This window comes from Schistocerca serialis, chromosome 6, assembly GCF_023864345.2.
Source record: "Schistocerca serialis cubense isolate TAMUIC-IGC-003099 chromosome 6, iqSchSeri2.2, whole genome shotgun sequence".
Taxonomy (NCBI): Eukaryota; Metazoa; Arthropoda; class Insecta; order Orthoptera; family Acrididae; genus Schistocerca; species Schistocerca serialis.
In genome coordinates this window covers 389,873,886-389,894,055 of record NC_064643.1, presented here as the reverse complement: position 1 = coordinate 389,894,055, position 20,170 = coordinate 389,873,886, and the positions used below count along the sequence as shown (strand labels likewise).

Below are 20,170 nucleotides of genomic sequence, written 5' to 3'. Positions count from 1 at the left end.
GGAGTTTTGCTATTTGGGGAGCAAAATAACTGATGATGGTCAAAGTAGAGAGGATATAAAATGTAGACTGGCAATGGCAAGGAAAGCGTTTCTGAAGAAGAGAAATTTGTTAACATCGAGTATAGATTCAAGTGTCAGGAAGTCGTTTCTGAAAGTATTTGTATGGAGTGTAGCCATGTATGGAAGTGAAACATGGACGATAAATAATTTGGACAAGAAGAGAATAGAAGCTTTTGAAATGTGTGCTACAGAAGAATGCTGAAGATTAGATGGGTAGATCACATAACTAATGAGGAGGTATTGAATAGAATTGGGGAGAAGAAGAGTTTGTGGCACAACTTGACAAGAAGAAGGGACCGGTTGGTAGGACATGTTCTGAGGCATCAAGGGATCACAAATTTAGCATTGGAGCACAGCGTGGAGGGTAAAAATCGTAGAGGGAGACCAAGAGATGACTACACTAAGCAGATTCAGAAGGATGTAGGCTGCAGTAAGTACTGGGAGATGAAGAAGCTTGCACAGGTTAGAGTAGCATGGAGAGCTGCATCAAACCTGTCTCAGGACTGAAGACAACAACAACAACAACAAACATTATCAGTATTAACTATGTAGTCACACTGGTGGAAGGACAGTAATGGAAGGAATCATCCTGCAGCAGAATTTATGTTAAAATATGGAGAAAAAGTGTCAGCAGCAATAAAATACAGAGAGCGAAACATTATCTGCAGATTGTATAGGGGCAACACTGCATTAAGTACAATTGAAGAACATGAAACAGAGACAACAGTTGAGGAGGGTGTGAGATAAAGGTTTTGCATTTCCCCCACATTGTTCAGTCTGTAAACTGAGTGAGAAGTACAGAAAACCAAAGAGAAATTTGTAAAGAGAGAATAATTAAAAACTTTGTAGTTTTCTGATTACATTGTAATTCTGTCTGAAATAGCAAATGATTTGGAAGATGTTTGAAAGGACTAATCAGTGTCTTGAAAAAAATGTTAGTTGAACACCAACATTGGTAAAACAAGGATAATGGAATGTACTCAAATTCAATAAGGTTATGTGAGCAAATTATATTAGAAAGTGAGGCAGTGAAAGTAGATGATTGTTTTAGCTATTTGAGTAGCAAAATAAATGACAGTGGTCAAAGTAAAAAATACATGAAATGCAGACTGACAGTAGAAAGAGAATTTAAATAAATCAAGTGTTATTAACATTCTACACATTTATTTGTAATATCTATACATTTGCAGTCCTCTGCCACTAAATGGCTCTGAATTGTAGCATGTAACATCACAGTATGTAACATAACTATACCAGTGCATGAGAAACAGCAAGCTGTAATCAAATTTTGAATCTGAAGAGTTCATCCAGACTTGGAGCACCCTCTCCTTCAGCATGAGAACACAGCAGAAATCTGATGCCTTGGGTTCACTGTCATCTATTGACTCCATACAGTCCTGAACTCATCCATTTCTCATAAGTTCCCAAAACATGAAGAACACCTCTGAGGACTTGATTTCAATAGTGATGTAGTTGTGCAAGCAAAGGTGAGGTTCTGGCTCTGCCAACAAAGTCACATATTGTACTGTGACAATATCAATAAACTCTCATTGGGAGAAATGTGTCCATCACCAGGATAACTACGTTGAGAAATAAATATGTAGACATGATGAATAAAGATGAAATGTTAATAATATTTGTTTTATTTAGAAAGCTTTAAGAATTTTGACATAAAAAGATAGAGGTACTAATTTTCAGCTCACCCTTGTAAATTTAAGTGTTACAAAATTTTTGTTGAAAGTATTTGCCTGTAGTGGACTCTTAAATGTAAGTGGAATGTGGACTGTAAGTAGTGTATAGAAATAAAGAATAGAAGCTTTTTAAATGCAGTGTTTCATAAGAATGCTGAAGATTAGATTAGTAGATCAAAATAATAAATGGAGAGATAATGAATCAAACTGGAGAGAAAATAAATTTACGAGGCTACTCATGTGAAGGAAGATTTAGTTGATAAGATACATTCTGAGTCATGAAGGAATAGATAGTTTGGTTATAAGAGATAGTATGGGGGTCAATAAGCAGGTTCAAATGGATGTAGTTTGCAATAGTTATGCACAGATGAGACCTTTAGCACAGTATACTGAATGAAGACCACAACAACAAGGAGACACTACTAGTACTAAGAACTGTGTAGGTGTATTACAAATAGCTGAGTCAATGTCAAAAGAGAAGAGTGTGTCTAATATCCATGGATGTATATAAATTATGGTGTCCATTGTTCATTGTCTTTTAGAAAAAAATTTAATAATTAATACTTTGTGCCTCCCCCCCCTCTACCACCACCACCACCACCACAATTTTTTTTACGTTTGGTGAGAAGCATCCAGTAATGAAATTTCATCACAACTGAATAACGATAATCTGTGCCAACTTGTGAGTGAAAATTAAATGTCAAGTATGTTTAATATGATGCTCTTTAAACAAAAAACTGAATTTAAAATTAATAGTGTGGGAAAAGATAGATTACTACTTGCTACTTACCATAAATATTACACATTAAGTTGCAAGCAGGCACAATTAAAAGACACTTACACATAAGCTTTATAATGAATCATCCTCCTCTGACATTAACTTTTTAAAAAAATAGAGATAACTGATACCATGTATATTATTTATTCTTGAAGTAGGTTACAATTATCTCAGCTGTTTCATTAAAAAAAATTAATATGATTTTGTATACAATGTATTATATTTCAGGCTAAAATGTATAAAAAAATGAAATTAACTTGTAACCATAGATATGTACTAACAATTAAAATTACTCTTCTTTAAAGAATAATTGAAATTACAAAATTCCTGGCAAACTGAAAATTCGTATTATTAATTGCACAATCAAATGCTAATTATTAAATTTATTTTTGGATTTGTTTATGAAATAAAGATATAATTTGGTAAAGATTCTTCTCTGTCAAGAAAGTCTGTAAACTCATTGGAACCTGTGAGTACTGCTGAATGTAAGTAGTAGCCTTCTTTTGTGTGGCTAGGACCTCCCATTGGGTAGACCGGTTGCCTGGTGCAAGTCTTTTTAGTTGATGCAACTTTGGCAACATGTGCATCAATGGCAATGAGATGATGATGGTGAAGACAACACAACGCCCAGTCCCTGAGCAGAGAAAATCTCCAACCCAGCAGGGAATCGAACTCGGGCCCCTTTGCATGATATTCCATTGAGCTAACCACTCATCCATCAAGTTCTATTTAAGTGATGCCCTAACTTAAGTAGTAGTGGGAATGCCTCAGGTGGAAGTAGAAATTTTTATAAAATTGACACCAACAATTTAATTATTACAAAATTGTTAAGGCTTTCGTGGCCACTTGTTGACAAACTGTCTATTGGCTTCTATCTTGGGTTCTTCGGCCGATGTTCATCTAATGATTTTTCTGACGTTTCGCCAGCACGAGTGGCTGGCATTGTCAAAGCTTCACCCTCCAGTTCACCACCGGCAATGGAGAGTGAAGCTTTGACAATGCCAGCCACTCGTGCTGGCGAAACGTCAGAAAAATCATTAGATGAACGTCGGCCGAAGAACCTGAGACAGAAGCCAATAGGCAGTTTGTCAATGTAATTATTCATTTTTGGAAAGTGGAAATTATAAAGGTGGTGTGATTTAGAAGAGTGGGATAAAATAAAAAGATGTTCATAGCAACAGGAACTCTTCATCAGTTATTTTCTCTTCAAGAAACCGCAGTGTTAAATCAAAATTTTCAGCAGTAAGAATGTACTCCTAGACACAACAAGATTTTGAGCCGGCAACAACAACAACAACAAAATAATCAAGATAAATAAAAAAAGTTCTTCTTTTGAAGTCTTAATCATTTCAAAGTTTTAAAAATTTGTTCAAAGAATGAGTACTTTATGGGAGGGTAAGATTACAAATTTAATCCACAATCTTTGTCGGAAAAAGAGAAACATATGCCATACACTCACACAAGTTTGCAGTCATGTGTGCATGACATGTGCTTCCTTCTGTAAATGAGTGGTGTGTGTTTCATTTTCTCTGATGAAAGCTGCAGCCAAAAGCTTATGGGTAAGTGTCTTTTAATTGCACATGTCTGCAACTTAATGTGTAATCTTTTCAGTAAGTAGCAATCTGTCTTTTTCCTACATTGTTGATATTCCTACATGGAGTTTCCATTGTTTTAATTTAAAATTAATGGGGTATTTAATATGTTTTATATCACCATATTGTTGATTTCTTCTGCTGGAGATGTATGTTCTGTGATTTATATCTACTATACATCTTTTTCCTTCAGTGTTTCCCAATTTTCTCTTAGTGTATAGCCTTCAATGATGTTCTTTTTTATACACTTAACAACCCATGAAAACCCTAAATTAACTTAGCTGCTCTTTCAGCTATATTATTAACTATTATATTATTAACTACTTTCATCATACTAACTGTTTGGCTTCTACATATGAAAAATTACTCATTCCTGTGTGGGAGTAATCCTGGAATAAAGCTGTATCTAGCTGCAGATGAGAAATTTATCATGAAGTACCAGTCAGTGGCAGACATATCTCTATTCTGTGTGCTGATTTGCCCGGTCTGAATAACCCACCAATTTAATTTTTCTTGGCACATCAGTACCATCACTACAGATCGAAAGAGTAACAATCCTTCTGAAAAATAACAAATGTGCTACATTTATTGAATACTGCTCTACAAAGAACTGCATCTTTCATTTTGTACTGTTGCAGTGATTTTAAGACTACCAGATCTTGATTAGATATTTTGAGACTACTTTTGGCAATAGTTAGGGTTTAGCATAATAACACTGAAACATCGATAAAATCATTCTCATCTTCCACATACAGTATCAGTTCTTATCACAATAAAAACATTTTATCCTGCAGCTTGCTCTTCCCAAATACCTTGCCTGATGCACTGCACCAGGTGGCCTTATTTTTAATTACTTATTAGGTATTCGTCCATGAAATATTATAGAGGGCTCTATGTGTTCATGGTATTCAAGCATCCCATTAATATATTAAGCATTAAACAGCTTTTCCATGTTATTTTTACCACACTGCACATTATTGGCATTAATATTTTTCACATTTCACTAAGGTTTTCGAGACAGGGTATGTCGGAACTGTTTGCGATCTGAAACATTATTCTTACCGTCTTGGATTTTGGGAATCCTGTTTAAAATTTTCATGATGGCAAGAAAAATACACTGAAGCACCAAAGACACTGCTATAAGCATGCATATTTAAATACACAGATACGTAAACAGGCAGAATATGGGGCTGCTGTGGGCAATGCCTTTATAAGACAACAAGTGTCTGGCACAGTTGTTAAGTCGCTTACTGCTCCTACAATGGCAGGTTATCAAGAGTTAAATCTCAACATGGTGTTATAGTCGATGCATGAGCGATGGGACACAGCATCTCTGAGGTAGCAATGAAGAGAATATTTTCCCATATGACTATTTCATGAGTATACCGTGAATATCAGGAATCCGGTAAAATATCAAATCTCTGACATTGCTGTGGCCAGAAAAAGATCCTGCAAGAACAGGACCAATGACAATTGAAGAGAGTCGTTCATCATGACATAAGTGTAACTCTTCTACCAATTGCTGCAGGTGTCAATGCTGGGCCATCAACAAGTGTCAGTGTATGAACCATTCAATGAAACATCACTGATATGGGCTTTTGAAGATGAAGGCCCACTTGTGCACCCTTGATGATTGCATGACACAAAGCTTTACACCTCACTTGGGCCCAAAAACACCTACATTGGACTGTTGATGACTGGAAACATGTTGCCTGGTTGGATGAGTATTGTTTCATCTTCAACTTTTGTAGTTCTGTCTTCCTGAGTTGCATGTAACATTACAGTATATTGATAATTTTTACTTATGTTTCAAATTGTATTGAGTGGATGAATGTGTAAGGGTATGGAGACAACCTTATGAATGAATGGACCCTGCATGTCAGTAGGGGACTGTACAAGCTGGTGGGGGCACTGTAATGGTGTGGGGCATGTGCAGTTGGAGTGATTTATTAAGAAATAGGTTTTTCAAAAATATGCTACCCAATTAAAATTCTATTACCTGTTATAATTACATATTACAATTTAAATTTGATTATGACACCACTATCTGCAAATTAACCTACTCTTCCTGACTCTTTGTCACAGTAAGATGACTCTATGCTCTTATTTCCAATAGCTTGTGGATCATTGTCATTTGCAATATCAAATAAATTGTCCAAATTCTTTTTAAATATGTCTTCCAGTGGCTAACAATACTGTTTGGCATATTGTTTAGCATTTTTATATTATTCTGCAGCTGTCTCCATTTTTAATGCAAGCCAGTACATTTTTTATTACAACTGGGAAGATATCTGGTTGGAATTCTTACTTTCTTCCAATAATATAATTACAAGATTCACATCTTCACTGAAAGTTAATTTCACTTCTTGTATGTTACAAAATAAAATATAAAAAACTTGTTGAATAACAGGCAATTTATGATTAGTTATTTGATGTTCCATGGCCCGGCACTGCATAATTCATGTGATTGAATGCTACTGTAATGACCTGCAGATGCATGTAGTGGTAGCATGGACAATAAATTTGAACATGTCCATCTTGAAGCTGGCATGAGTTAATACATTCTGATAACCAAAAAATTTTATACTCACACATTTCATAATAAAATGAAAAACTGGTGTTTTGGTTAAAAAAATTTGAAGCCAATAAACAAGGGGATATCCTAATACAGACGAGTGATTGATAACCTTAAATCAGTGCTTAACAATGGCATGAGCACTTGCACATGTTCAGGCTCTTGCTTGTGAGCAGAGTGGTTGTAGCATGGAGGGGAATCAGGGAAATGTGCATGCAGTGTGTGGCTGCAACAACATGAGATAAGTGGCTGTTGTGAAATGGGCTGACGGTTAGTTTAGACAGCAGTGCCCTCTAACAGCAATAATGGTAAGCCTGCATTGTGTAACACTGACACTGTCTTGGAAATTCAATCCACATGCAAGGAATCTTATCTTTTTGTAAATTGTAAACTTTCATGGACAAAAGTGTCACACTTGCTAAAATATTAGAGGATATGGTCTGTTATTTTGTTCTTATTTTTGTCTTCTGTTCAAAGATTGGTTTAATGCAGCTCTCTATACTAGCCTAATCACTACTGTAGTGAGCCAGGATGTGCAGTGCACCTTCAGAAAAGCTACAACCCCCTTTGAATATGTCCTTCACAGATATGGATCAAATGTTGGTTTTTCCAATCTTGGCAATGTCTGCTTCAGTTTGAACAGTTTCTGTCATGCAGTTATCAAACATGACAATCATACAACCCACACAGATCAAGGCAGAAGAGAGTCATTGCCAGCTTGCAGAATCTTTGTAAACAGTTTGTTGCATGTTCTTTAATGCTCTGTGAAATGGTAGAGATCAAAGGTAGACAGCTGGATGTGGCATTCTTAGCAGTGTTGAAGAAAGTGTTGAGAATGTAGGTTTTTCATGGAATTGATTAGTTTATATGGTTACAGACAGAACAGCAGTCTTGTTGGGAAGTATAGCATGATCCACAGCACAACTGAATGGGTAAATGAAAAGTTCACACAATCTGCAGCTTGAAGTAATTGATCTGCAATGCAATGGGGAATAAAAAGACATTTTACATTTCTACAAGCATTTCCCTCAGAACAGATTTTCATGTTATGCAAGTCTCCAGTACCATCCCCTATGATGATGTAGGGGATACAACACTCGCTGCTTGAAAGCCTGTGCTTACCACCTGCTCATGGAGCACATTTTCCGTAAAGCCCTGTCATAGGTAACAGACTTACCAAACAAGTGGCTCACTTCCAATACCTTAGCTGTGATATAACTTTAAAAAAATGATTTTCATACTGATCACAAACTGAAAAAATACCAGGCCATATGTGAAACAATCTAAAGAGCATTATCTAGGAAAGTGAGAAAAGAAACAATAATTAAATTTTATAAAGTAATGACTGAGCTAAAATTACTGCAGAATTCAGAGGCTTGGGTAATGAATACTAAATATGTTGGCAAGGTATAAGGATCAGAAATGAGATCCTTATATCAAAACAGGATGCATAAAATGGGAGTGATTTAAAAATTACCATGTGCAGAGAGAACTGAATCTTTTTAAAACTAAAGCCAGACTAAATGAAAATCAAGAAAGATGAGTCTTACACATGGATGGAATGGAAGAAAGAAGAATACCAAAATAAGTTATATCATAGTAGACCAAACGATAAAGGAGGAATTGAAAAACCAAGAAAACAGAAATGATTTAATTTTGACCAGAACAGATGAATTGCTTACTTCTTGGATTAAAAAGAAGAAGAAGATTGCACTTGAAACCTTGTAACACATTGCAGGTGAATGCCCTCCATAAAACTATTTTGCAGGAAATATGACTAACATTATTTTGATAGCAGTGGGAAACTGAGTTAGTGATACTGGAACTAAAACCATGACTTCTGGCTTTCTTAAACACTGCCCATGCATTTGAGCCATCTGAATAAGTTTCATCTACTCCTTCAAAGTTTCAAACATTCAACACTAAATATTTAAAACAGTTGTCATTATTACAACACTTTTATATATTCACTTGTTTATAATGACAACATTTTATGATTATCTGTATAATTTACAGCTTTCACACCTATCGCCCTGCCCCAGAAGTGCGGAGCACTTGGGAGAGGACATGGATGTCTTCCTATATAGTGGTGTTGTGGAACGCTTGCCAGTTGATAGAGGCATGTGTGAAGAGTCCATGCTGTCTGTGGAGGGTGGACTAGTGATGGGATAGTCCACCATCCATTGGGGAGGACAGACTGGAGAGCAATTAACAGTCAGTATCCATACATAGCAGACATATGCAGATTTTGTGGTAACTTCATTAAAATCCAACATGAACATCTTTGTAGCTCCTACTTTGTAATAACTGAAGTACAAGTGGCTGTACACATTCGTGAACAGGAAATAGCTCTTAAAGCAGAGGTATCTATAGTTAAAGAATATGGAAAGGTAGATGGAAGGAAAACTATATGTAAAGTGAGACAGACAGCAGGTGCTAAAAATATTATTAGGTGCAGCAGTTCATAAGCATGGAGAAAGTGCTGACAATAAATAAAAAAGTTTCTTTCAAGGTCTATTTAGTAATTCACTGACTTCTCTTATATCAGAAAATAATAAATACTTGTTTTCAGGAACCCAGACATGCTTTATATTACAGTTTTTACCTGTAGAGCTCATATTACAATAGAAATTTATAAGAAAGCATAGATAGTTAATTTTGATTCTGATGGAACATTTACTGGATAAATTGTAATGATAAGGAATGAGATAGGAATCCAGACATGCTTTATATTACAGTTTTTACCTGTAGAGCACATATTACAATAGAAATTTATAAGAAAGCATAGTTAGTTAATTTTGTTTCTGATGGAACATTTACTTGATAAATTGCAATGATAAGGAATGAGATATTTTATATTCACCTCAAAAATTATTTTGTGAATATGACTAACTTCAGATCACTTACATTTGTGAATTTTCTAGCTACAGCAACTGACTTTGCATAGAAAAAACTAGTTGTTTACAATTGCCCAATTTTATTATGGCTTGTATAATTACACCAGATGTAGGAAAAACATTACAGACAATAACAACTCAAACATCTACACCAGAGTCCAAAGCACACACATTCTGAAGAACAACGAGTCCAAAGACAATTTACTCTGCCCTTGGCAGGAGGCACCACTGGTGGTTGATGGTCACCACAGAACTCCTCCCCCCCTCCCCCCCTCCCCCCATCGCCCTGCCCCAGAAGTGCGGAGCACTTGGGAGAGGACATGGATGTCTTCCTATATAGTGGTGTTGTGGAACGCTTGCCAGTTGATAGAGGCATGTGTGAAGAGTCCATGCTGTCTGTGGAGGGTGGACTAGTGATGGGATAGTCCACCATCCATTGGGGAGGACAGACTGGTCACCCTACACTGGCACAGTAGATGTCAGCATTGAAGTACATGGGGAGAGGGGGACGCAAATCTTGAGCATCTCATCAATGCTGAATATTGCAGCTATGCCATCCATATCCAGCCTGTTTGGGATATGGACTGTGCACAGAATGGAGGTATGTGACCTGAGTGTGGACTCATGTGAAGCATCCCCTAAGTATAGGAGCTGTAAGGAAAGCTTGTCATTTGGACACCCAGATGTGTTGATTGAGATGCAGATTTCATAGACAGTGGGGTGGGGCAGGGGGAAAAATGTAGTTCAGGGGAAGCACTAGCACACTTTTCGGGTGCCAACTCATGTGTCGGGGCAACGTCACAGGTAACATGTGGTTGGGCCTGAGGTTGTGGCTCATCACATGCAGTACCTGAATGAAGCAAGGTTAAATATCATGACACACAACATCTGAGCTACCCAAAGGTGTAGGCTCTGTGCACATATGATCAGGGTGGGGCACAGGGGAGTAGGCAGTATGTGTGAGATTGGAGCCATCGCATGACAGAGGAGCACTTGACTCAATAATTTGTGGTACAGATTCCTTGATCGTCCAGGTCAGTTTCATACATTGAAGAGAAACTGTCTGCTGAAGAGCATTGATGAGAATGTCCATAATATTGTCTGTGTGAGTCAATACTCGATGCGGGCCAGAGTAAGGTGGCTGTAATGCTGGTATGACTGTGTCATCCTATAACATAAAGAGCTCACAAGAGTCCAGAGCCAAATACAGGAAAACCCAAGGATGGGTGTGTGGTCACGGAAGGGGCATGCGGATTGTGGGTAAGTGGGACTGGACATGCTTGACTAGAGCGGGGAGGTCAGATAGGTCGAGAGTTGCTTCATCATTGATGAACTCTGCAGGGAGGACTAGGGTTTCTCCATACAAGAGCTCAGCAAGTGAAGCCTGGAGGTCTGCCGTATAAGCTGTGCATATTTCTAACATAACCCAGGGAAAGCTGTTGGACCACTCACCACTGTGGCACATGAGGGTCGCTTTCAGAGCCCTATGCTAACACTTTACCAGTTTGTTGCTCTGTGGGTGGTAAGCAGTAGTGGAGAATCCATCCACCCCACAGAGCACACAGAGTTTGTTAAACAGCAGGGATTCAAACTGCCTACGCTGGTCGGTGATGAAGGATGTAGGGCAGCCAAATCAAGCTATCCAGTAGGACACGAATGCTCATGCAACAGATTCTGCTGTAATGTCCTGCAGGAGTATCGCTTCCACCCACCATGTAACATGGTCAATGACAGACAGGATGTACCTGCAACCATCAGACATGTGTTATGGTCCTACAAGGTCCAGATGCACATGTTGGAAGCAGCCTTTCGGGATGTCGAATTTACCTAGAGGGGGTTGTGTGTGCCTGCCAACTTTGTTGTGCTGGCACATTATACAAGCACGGGCCCAAGCATGAGAGTACCTCTTCACATCCGGTAACACAAAGCATTCTGTAACAATCTGCATAGTAGCCTTAGCATCAGAATGTGAAAGTTTATGTAACATACTGAATACTTGGCAATGCAATGTGGATAGAACAATAGGCTGGGTGATGCCCATGGACATATCATACCACAGTAGCCTGACCAAGACTGATAAGTTGCAGGAAATGATCTGGAGAGAAGTAGTGGGGCCTTATCAGAGGTTTTGCAGCTCAGTATCATTGTCCTGTAAGCAGACCAGTTTGTCAAAATTAATGGGGGACAAAATTGCATTGATACATGATAAGTAGTCGGTCACCACATTTGCTGAACCTCAGATGTAATGGGTGTCTGTTATGTATTGGAAAATTAAATCTATCTGCCAAAACCTACATGGAGGAAGATCAACAGCAGGGTTATGGATAGCATCTGTGAGGGAGTGATGATCTGTGATAATTTTTATGTTCCTTCCTTTGATGTCAGCGCATAAATATTTTACAGCTTTGTACATTTGCAATCAATTCTCTGTCAAATGCTGACCATTTTTGTGGGTCCACAGATAGTTTTTCGGAAGAAAACTAAAGTGGCTGAGTCATATCAATGATGAGCTATTGGAGGGTTGGAAAATCACTCACATCCACTGTAATAGAGATGCAGGCATCTGGCAAAGGGTAGGTGAGAGCGACATCATGTGCTAACACTGATTTAAGATCTTTGAAAGCTCTCACCATATTGTCAGACCATTGTTCCTGGCAATTACCAGAGGTTTTTTTCACTGGCCAATGTGTCAGTCAGAGAGGCTTGAATGGCTGCCGCCATCGGTAGGCTACGATGATGGAAATTAACGGCTCCTAAAAACCGGCACAATTCATGAAATTACACTGAGAGAGGTAGATCACAAATTCAGTCACCCTGCTCCTGAGGGGGGCATATACCTTCAGAGGAGATGGTGAACCCCAAAAAAGTGACAGCAGTGCATCGAAGTTGTGACTTGTTATTATTGATCACGACTCCACTGCGAGTCAATAGGTCCTGAATCTTGGCCAGGTGGAGTTTGTGTTCTCTGTCATAGGAGGAAAAAATGAGTATATCGTTGAGGTATGCATAACAATATGAGCTGTTAAACAGAAGTGGGTCTATAAAACGTTGCCAAGTCTGGCCCACATTTTTGAGGTCATAAGTCATATAACAAAATCCATAGAAGCCAAAGGGCGTGATCACCGTTGTCATTGGTATGTCACTCTGTTCCTTGGATATATGTAAATATGCCTTATGGCAGTCTAAGACACTGAAGATTAGTGCTCCACTGAGTACTTATGCAAAGTCTTGCATAAGACATACAGGGTAATTGTCTAATGAGGTCCACAAATTGAGGTGGCGATAATCGCCAAAGAAGCGCACTGTGCCATCCTTTTTGGGAACTAAATGTATGGGAAAAGGCCAGTTACTGTCCAATGGATGGACAATACCTGTCTGCAGAAGTTCCTCCACTGAAACCTTAGCAAGGCATAGTTTATTTGATGGTAGTCAGCATGCTTTATGACGCACAGGTGGCCTATCTGTTGTGACAATGTTTTGTGTTGTTCCATCCATGATAGTGTTCAGCTGGTCTGATGAACTCGCTCAGGGGGCCATCAGTAGCACACAATTGTCACAAATCTGTCCACAGTGGCGGTGTCAAAGTTAAACGAGGTGTTGGGGGGCCATGGCATCAAAGTTCCACATGGTGCATCACCTGTGTCAAGGGGTAGCAGCATTGACAGACACTGTAGATGGCATTGTGCCTCAGCTAGAGCTTGTGTGACTGAGAATATTGTGCAGTTCAGTTCGGCATTGCAAGTGCAGAGATTGTCGACTCCAGAGCACTCAGATTGAAGCTGGGCAATGGAAGCTGCACGAATATCTGCCAGCGAAGAGCACTTGATGAGAACCATGTTGATATCATCAGGAAGCTGAGGGGGAGGGGGAGCCAAGGAGGTGACTGAACACACAACATGAGTAGATGAGGCATGGTGCAATAATGTGGTCAACTGGAGATCTGGAGAAGAAAGAAGTGAAAAAGGAAGTCAATGCCTAATATTGGGTCTTCTACATCAGCCATGTAGAAGGACCAAGTGAAATGTTTGCCAGGTATAAGTACAATAGGTAACTCCATAAAAGGGTCAACATGAAGTGGTGATTTATTTGCTGCTCCAAGAAACAGTTTGGCTGATGTCCTGTCTGTTACAGTAAACGAGGAAGGTTTAATGTTAATGTCTGCTTTGGTATCGACAAGAAAATCCTGGTGTACAGATGACCTCGTGAGGTGAAGGATCTGATTGAATGCAACATCTGTGGGCACCCATCCATATACCCATGAGCCATGGCATGTACTGCAGTTTGCGTGCGTGTTTGGGAATGTGCAGGGCAGGTGGCAGTTGCGAGCGGCATTCATGTAAGTGGACTGGAACCAGCATATGCATGAGTCAGCTGTACTCATCCCACCAGCTGAAGCACCAGGTGAGGGGAAGGTGGGGAGGGCAGGCGCTAGCTGGGTTTGGTTGAGGAGAGGCCAGCCCTGAACCACTGGCAATTCCGTCTTGGCTACTAGGTGGCTGCTGCTCTGTGTGCTGCCCATGATACGCATGTACCCATTCTCTACCACCCAATGGTGGAAGTATAGTCACAGTATGACCAACCTTGGCAGTATTAGCTGCTGTGCTATGCAAAGGGAGATGGCAGTGCCGGATAATGGCGTATGCCTGGTTTGCTAGACATAGCCCTCGAGTGCACCGCGGTATGGGAAAGCAAATGTAATTGTAGTTCTTGTAGCAGCTTCACTAACCACAATCCCCAGAGTGCTAAGTTTGGCAAGATCTTGGTAAGGACCTGCGCATGCTGGGAGGACGTTCTGTCACCTAAAGTCTCGTCATAAATAATGTTGTGAATAGTACTGACTGGTGGACGAGAAAGGTGATCAATGAGTAGTGCACATGTAGAGGCATATTTGTTGCTCTTGGGTGGGTTCAGTAACAACTCATTGATAAATCAGGGTGGTCATGCAGATGGTACAATAAAAACACAAAGTGATGTCCAACATGTTGTCCACCAAGGTAAACCACATCACTGGGTTGTCTGGTTGTAATGGCGGCAGCTTCGGAAAACAACCTGAAGTCTGTGCTTGTGGGGGCATAGTAAAGACACGAAACATGTGGGAATACTGTCCAGTGTTTACTGCTGTGAACTGTGCCTTGATGATAAGCAATGTGGTGTGTTGAACATCTGCTAGTTGTGCAGGTGAGACGTGGTGTCCAGTCCTTGTTAGGAGGAAATCTGTACAGCCACACGATGAGCATAGTGCACCAGGCATGGAAGGATTGAAGGCCGATACAGATCAAATCTCAACCATAGGAGCAAAATCATGATCGAGCACCTAGCGACAGGGCGGAACCACGGCAGGGGCGTCGCCCAAAATGTGTGTGGGGTGGCAGGATGGATAGGCATATACATGGCCCGGTGCAATTCACATGAGTGTCCCTTTGACTGGTGCAGAGGGGGAACATTAAATGAAGGACTGCTCTGAGGAGAGGGCAGCCATGCAATTGGACCCCAAAACTGGACAGCCACATGGTCCATGTTGGAGTGCATTAGAAAATCAGGTGAGGGGAATCTGGAATATTGTGCTGGAGAAGCATCCTCTCAAGTGGAGAATGCTGAGGAAGGCATTCACCCTGATGAGTACAAAACTTGTTGTGATGTGCCAGTGGAGGTTAGGGCCATCTGGCCTGTCTAAGCAAACACTGGAGATGCAAACATTCCCAGTGAATTAGTAGCACATGGTGTAAAGTGTTGTGCTTCACAGTCAAAGGTCCATTCCGTGGTCACGGTGTCCTGTACTGCTAGAAGAACTGAAGGTTGTGACATTGTCTATTGGCATGATACCAGTGATACATAGTGAGTGAATGCAATGTATTTTTGTGACTCGGGGTCACCAATGTGTGTTTTCTAGCTACAGCAATTGATTGCACATTGAAAACTTCAACTGATTATGATCAGGTACTTTTGCTATGGCTCATATAATTACACCACATACAGGAGAAACATTACAGACAATAGCAACTTAAATACCTACACCAGAGTCCAAAGCACACACAGTCCAAAGAACACTGAGTCCAAAGACAATTTACTTTGCGCTTGGCAGGTGGCACTTACTGGCAGTTGATGGTCACCACATATTTTTTCTATAATTCAGATGCAAGTTACTAATTCTTACCCATCACCTAGTATATTGCAATAATAGAGATTCTTACATGCAATAGAAGGTCTTGTCAAGGACAAACCTTTTCAGTTTGTTTCCAAATTTTATTTTGCTGCCTGTCAGACATTTTACATCACTGGGCAGGGGATCAAACATTTTTGTTTCAGTGCTGTGCAGCCTTTCTGTGCAACACATAACCTTAGTATGGTGTAACAAATATCACTTTTTCTTGTACTGTAATTATGTACATCTTGTTCCTTTTGAATTGCAGTGAATTATTTACAATAAATTTCATGAGGGAATAAATATACCGTGAAGAAGTAATCAAAATGCACAACTTAAAGAGATATCTCCAAGATGATCATGCATGAGCACCACATATTATTTTCACAGTTAGTTTTTGATCAAAGAAAACTTTCTTTCTTAAAAATGATTCATCCCAGGAACATTCCATATGATATCATTGAATGAAAATGTGCAAAATTTGTCAACATACTGATTTCTCTCCCCAAAGTTTGAAATTATTCTGGGTGCAAACGTGGTTGAACTAAGTTGTTTAAGAACTCCAAAATGTGTGTGGGTGTTATTTTTTTCAGTTAAAATTCTCATCACTATGGACATTTTCAAAAATTTTATGTTTCCACCCTACTTATTATTTCCTCACCATGTGTTACACTGATCACTAGTGTAGTACTTCTAGATGTGCAGAGCTGAATATGTTGTGTCTTTTTAAAATTGAAAGGGAGCCCTTTTTCGGAAAACCGTATAATGAAACTTTTAAAACATTGTTCATCATTTCTTCTGCTGCTGTATGTATGCTTGAATTGATTACAATACTAGTTTCATCTGCAAAAGGAAATAATGCTGCTTCTTTTGTATTAGACAGAAGATCATTTATATACATGAGAAACAATAGCAGTTCTAAGATTGAACCTTAGGAAATCCATTATGTGATTTCTCTCAAGTCAGTCACCCTGACTACATGGGGTTAATTACTAATTACAATTTTCTGCATTCTTTTGGTTTAATTTAATATTGTCTGTTGGTTGGCTACACCACAATCCCCACAAAACCTCAGTCTCTGTAGGAAAATATTGTGATTTACACAGTCAAATGGCTTAGACTCCAGAAAATATCAATTTGTTGTGATTTTCGTTATTTATTGCTTTTTAAGTATGGAGAACAAATAGCATTCTCAGTAGTGCAACTCTTCTGAAATCCAAACTGTGATTTACTAAGGATATTATTGTTGTTCAGGTGATATATTATTCTAGAATACATCCAAATTCAAGAATTTTCGAAAATAATGTCAGTACTGAAACAGATTGGTAGTTATTGACATCTCTTCTATTCCTTTTCTTATAGAGGGGTGTAACAATGGCATGTTTCAATCTCTCTGGGAAAATGCCTTGAATTAGTGATGCATTACGTATTTCACATAAGACAGGTCTTATGACATGGGAACAAATCTTTTGTAATCTGTTGGAAACACTGTCAAATCCAATTGAGCTTTACTTTTAGAGAAAATATAATTTTCTCAATTTCAGAAGAAAGATAGTGATATACTCACATGACTGAATTTTGTGATGCTTTTACAACATACTGTTGTACTTTACCTCTTAAACTGTTTTTCATAAACTTCCTACTAAATTTAAGGAATTATTATTAAATATAATTGCTACCTGTGATTGACTGTTTATAGCTCTTCCAGAGTCTTTAATCATTCTCCCTGATTTTCATGGCAGAGTGTCACTAATATTATATGCTATCTCATTTATCGTAACTAATTGAGCATCATGATCAAAGTGAGCATTTGTTACTTGCTATAAGGTAATTTTCTTGCTTTGAGCTTCATCGAAGACAACATTAGCAGTTAGGAGTTAGGGTCCTACTGTCTTTATCCACATGTGATGGAAAACCACTTACTGATATCAAATTGTAGGATCAAAATAAGGTTTCAAGATAATTTTTCCAATCAGAATCCTTTAAAAAAATCTACATTGAAATCATCACAGACATGGTACTGCTACTAAAAATACAAAATGAAAAACAAACCTTGCTAGGAATATGTGGTGAACACAGAGCATGCTGTAATTACTGCCATAGGGGAACACACTTGTCATCTTGTAAAATTTTTTATTATATATTTCAGCCTCAGGTTATAGCACTTTAGATGGGACATCAACCACCTTGGTCAATTATTGAACACTGAATCACACGTTGCAGGGGATAGGATTCTTCAGTTGAAGTTTCCCCTCTCTGTTTCAGTGAATAATGCTCGTAATTAAAGTAACAAACTTTGCTATACTATCTGCAATACCTAAACTTACATAGTATAATAATAGTGAACTTATATTCTTATTTGCATGTGTTTACAATCCATAGATTACAGTCCTGCTTGGAATATGCAAAATATCAAGTAAATTCTGTAGACGTCTAAATAACACTAGCATTTAGCTTAATTTGATAACGACCATAATGTTTCTAAAGGTCACTCCAGTTCTATAGAGGTACTGCCAATAGTGCATGACAGCACACATAATCTCAATATACATCTGTCGTCAAGCCCAAGAAACAATGGAATTATCATACTGTAGTGGGCTGGGGTCATTGAGAAGTATCTTCCATTCTGCATTGAGGTGGTAGGGTTCGTTGTGCATTGATAAGGCAGCCTAAGAATTATACTTCCATCACTCTAAAGACATAGTTTTGCAGGTTAATTGCTGAAACATGTTTTTGTAATCTAGTGAATAGTTGCTGTAGATGTGCAAGATGCTCTGCTTCACTAGACAACATTACAAGTAGTAATCAATTCATACATAACAAAACTCTAAGTCTTTAGTTAACTTACTACATCAATGGAATGCTGTTACATCTGTGCAGCACTGCATAGTCTGAATGACATTCACACAGATGTGTAAAGTTTGAATGAAGTGTAAACAGTAGTTTTGGGTATATCTGTTGATGCAAGTGGTAAATGATAAAAAGTGAGGATGTAGGCAGTCATGGAGTAAAGAGTCTTACCAAGAATTGTTAGTGTCCAGTTCCTAGTGAATGAGGCAGGAACTGAAATTGTGGGTAGCAAAACAAAAGCTGAAATGCTCAACCCTGTTTTCAAATGTTCCTTTACAAAGAAATACCCTGGATAATTGCCCCAATTTAATCTTCATACTACTGAAAAGATGAATGAAATAAGTATTATTGTCAGTGGTGTTGAGAAACAACTGAAAGCATTAAAACTGATCAAAGCTCCAGACCCCAGTGGTATCCCTGTCAGATTTTACACTGAATATGTGGTTTCTAACTATAATCTGTTGTAGATCCCTTGAACAAAAAATTCTGCCCAGTACCTGGAAAAAGGCAAAGGTCACACTCGTTGAATAGAAGGGTATTAGTAGTGATCCGCAAAACTAAGATGCAGTATCCTTGACATTGATTTGTTATAGAATCTTAGAACATATTCTGAACTAAAACATAATTAGGTATCTTGAACAGAATGCTCTCAATGCCAACTAGCATGGATTTCAAAAACATCGATCATGAGAAACCCAACTCACACTTTTCTCACATTACATACTGAAAGCTTTGGATCATGGCAGCCAGGTAGGTGCAGTATTTCTTGATTTCCAAGAAGCATTTGACTCAGTACCACACCTACATTTATTGTAAAAAGTATGGTCATATGGGATGTCAAGTGAAATATGTGACTGGATTGAGGACTTTCTGGTAGTGAGGACACAGCATGTTATCTTGGATGGAGGGTCACCACCAGATGTAGAAGTAACTTTGGGTGTACCCCAGGGAAGTGTGTTGGGACTCTTGTCATTTATATTGTATATTAATGACCTTTCAGTAATATTAATAGTAAAACCAGGCTTTTTGCAGGCAATGCAGTTATCTATAAAGAAGTGTTATCTGAAAGAAGCTACATAAATATTCAGTCAGACCTTGATAAGATTTCAGCATGGTGCAGAGACTGACAACTTGCTCTGAATTATCATGAATGTGAAACTGCGTGCTTTACAAAACAAAAAACACATAGTATCCTATGACTATAACATCATGAGTCACTTTTGGAATTAGCCAACTCATATAAATACCTGGGTGCAACACTTTTTAGGGATATGAAATGGAATGATCACATAGGTTCAGTCATAGGCAAAGCCGGCGGTGGACTTCAGTTTCTTAGTAGAATACTGGGGAAGTGCAATCAGTCTACAAAGGAGATTGTTTACAGATCACTTGTGCAATCACTTCTAGAATATTATATTGCTCAAATGTGTGGGACACATACTAGATATGACTACCAGTAGGTATTGAATGTACACAGAGAAGGGTAGCACAAATGGTCATTGGTTCATTTAATCCATTGGAGAAGGTAACAGAGATACTGAAGGAAGTGAACTGAAAGACTCTAGAAGACAGACATAAACTATCC

General features: G+C 38.6%; 1 protein-coding gene across 3 annotated transcripts in view; it reads right to left on the bottom strand.

Annotated features, from left to right (window-relative positions):
* Positions 1-20,170, bottom strand: part of LOC126483737 (proton-coupled folate transporter-like) — a 263,942-nt gene that overhangs the window by 148,248 nt on the left and 95,524 nt on the right. The gene's annotated exons all lie outside the window — the stretch shown is intronic.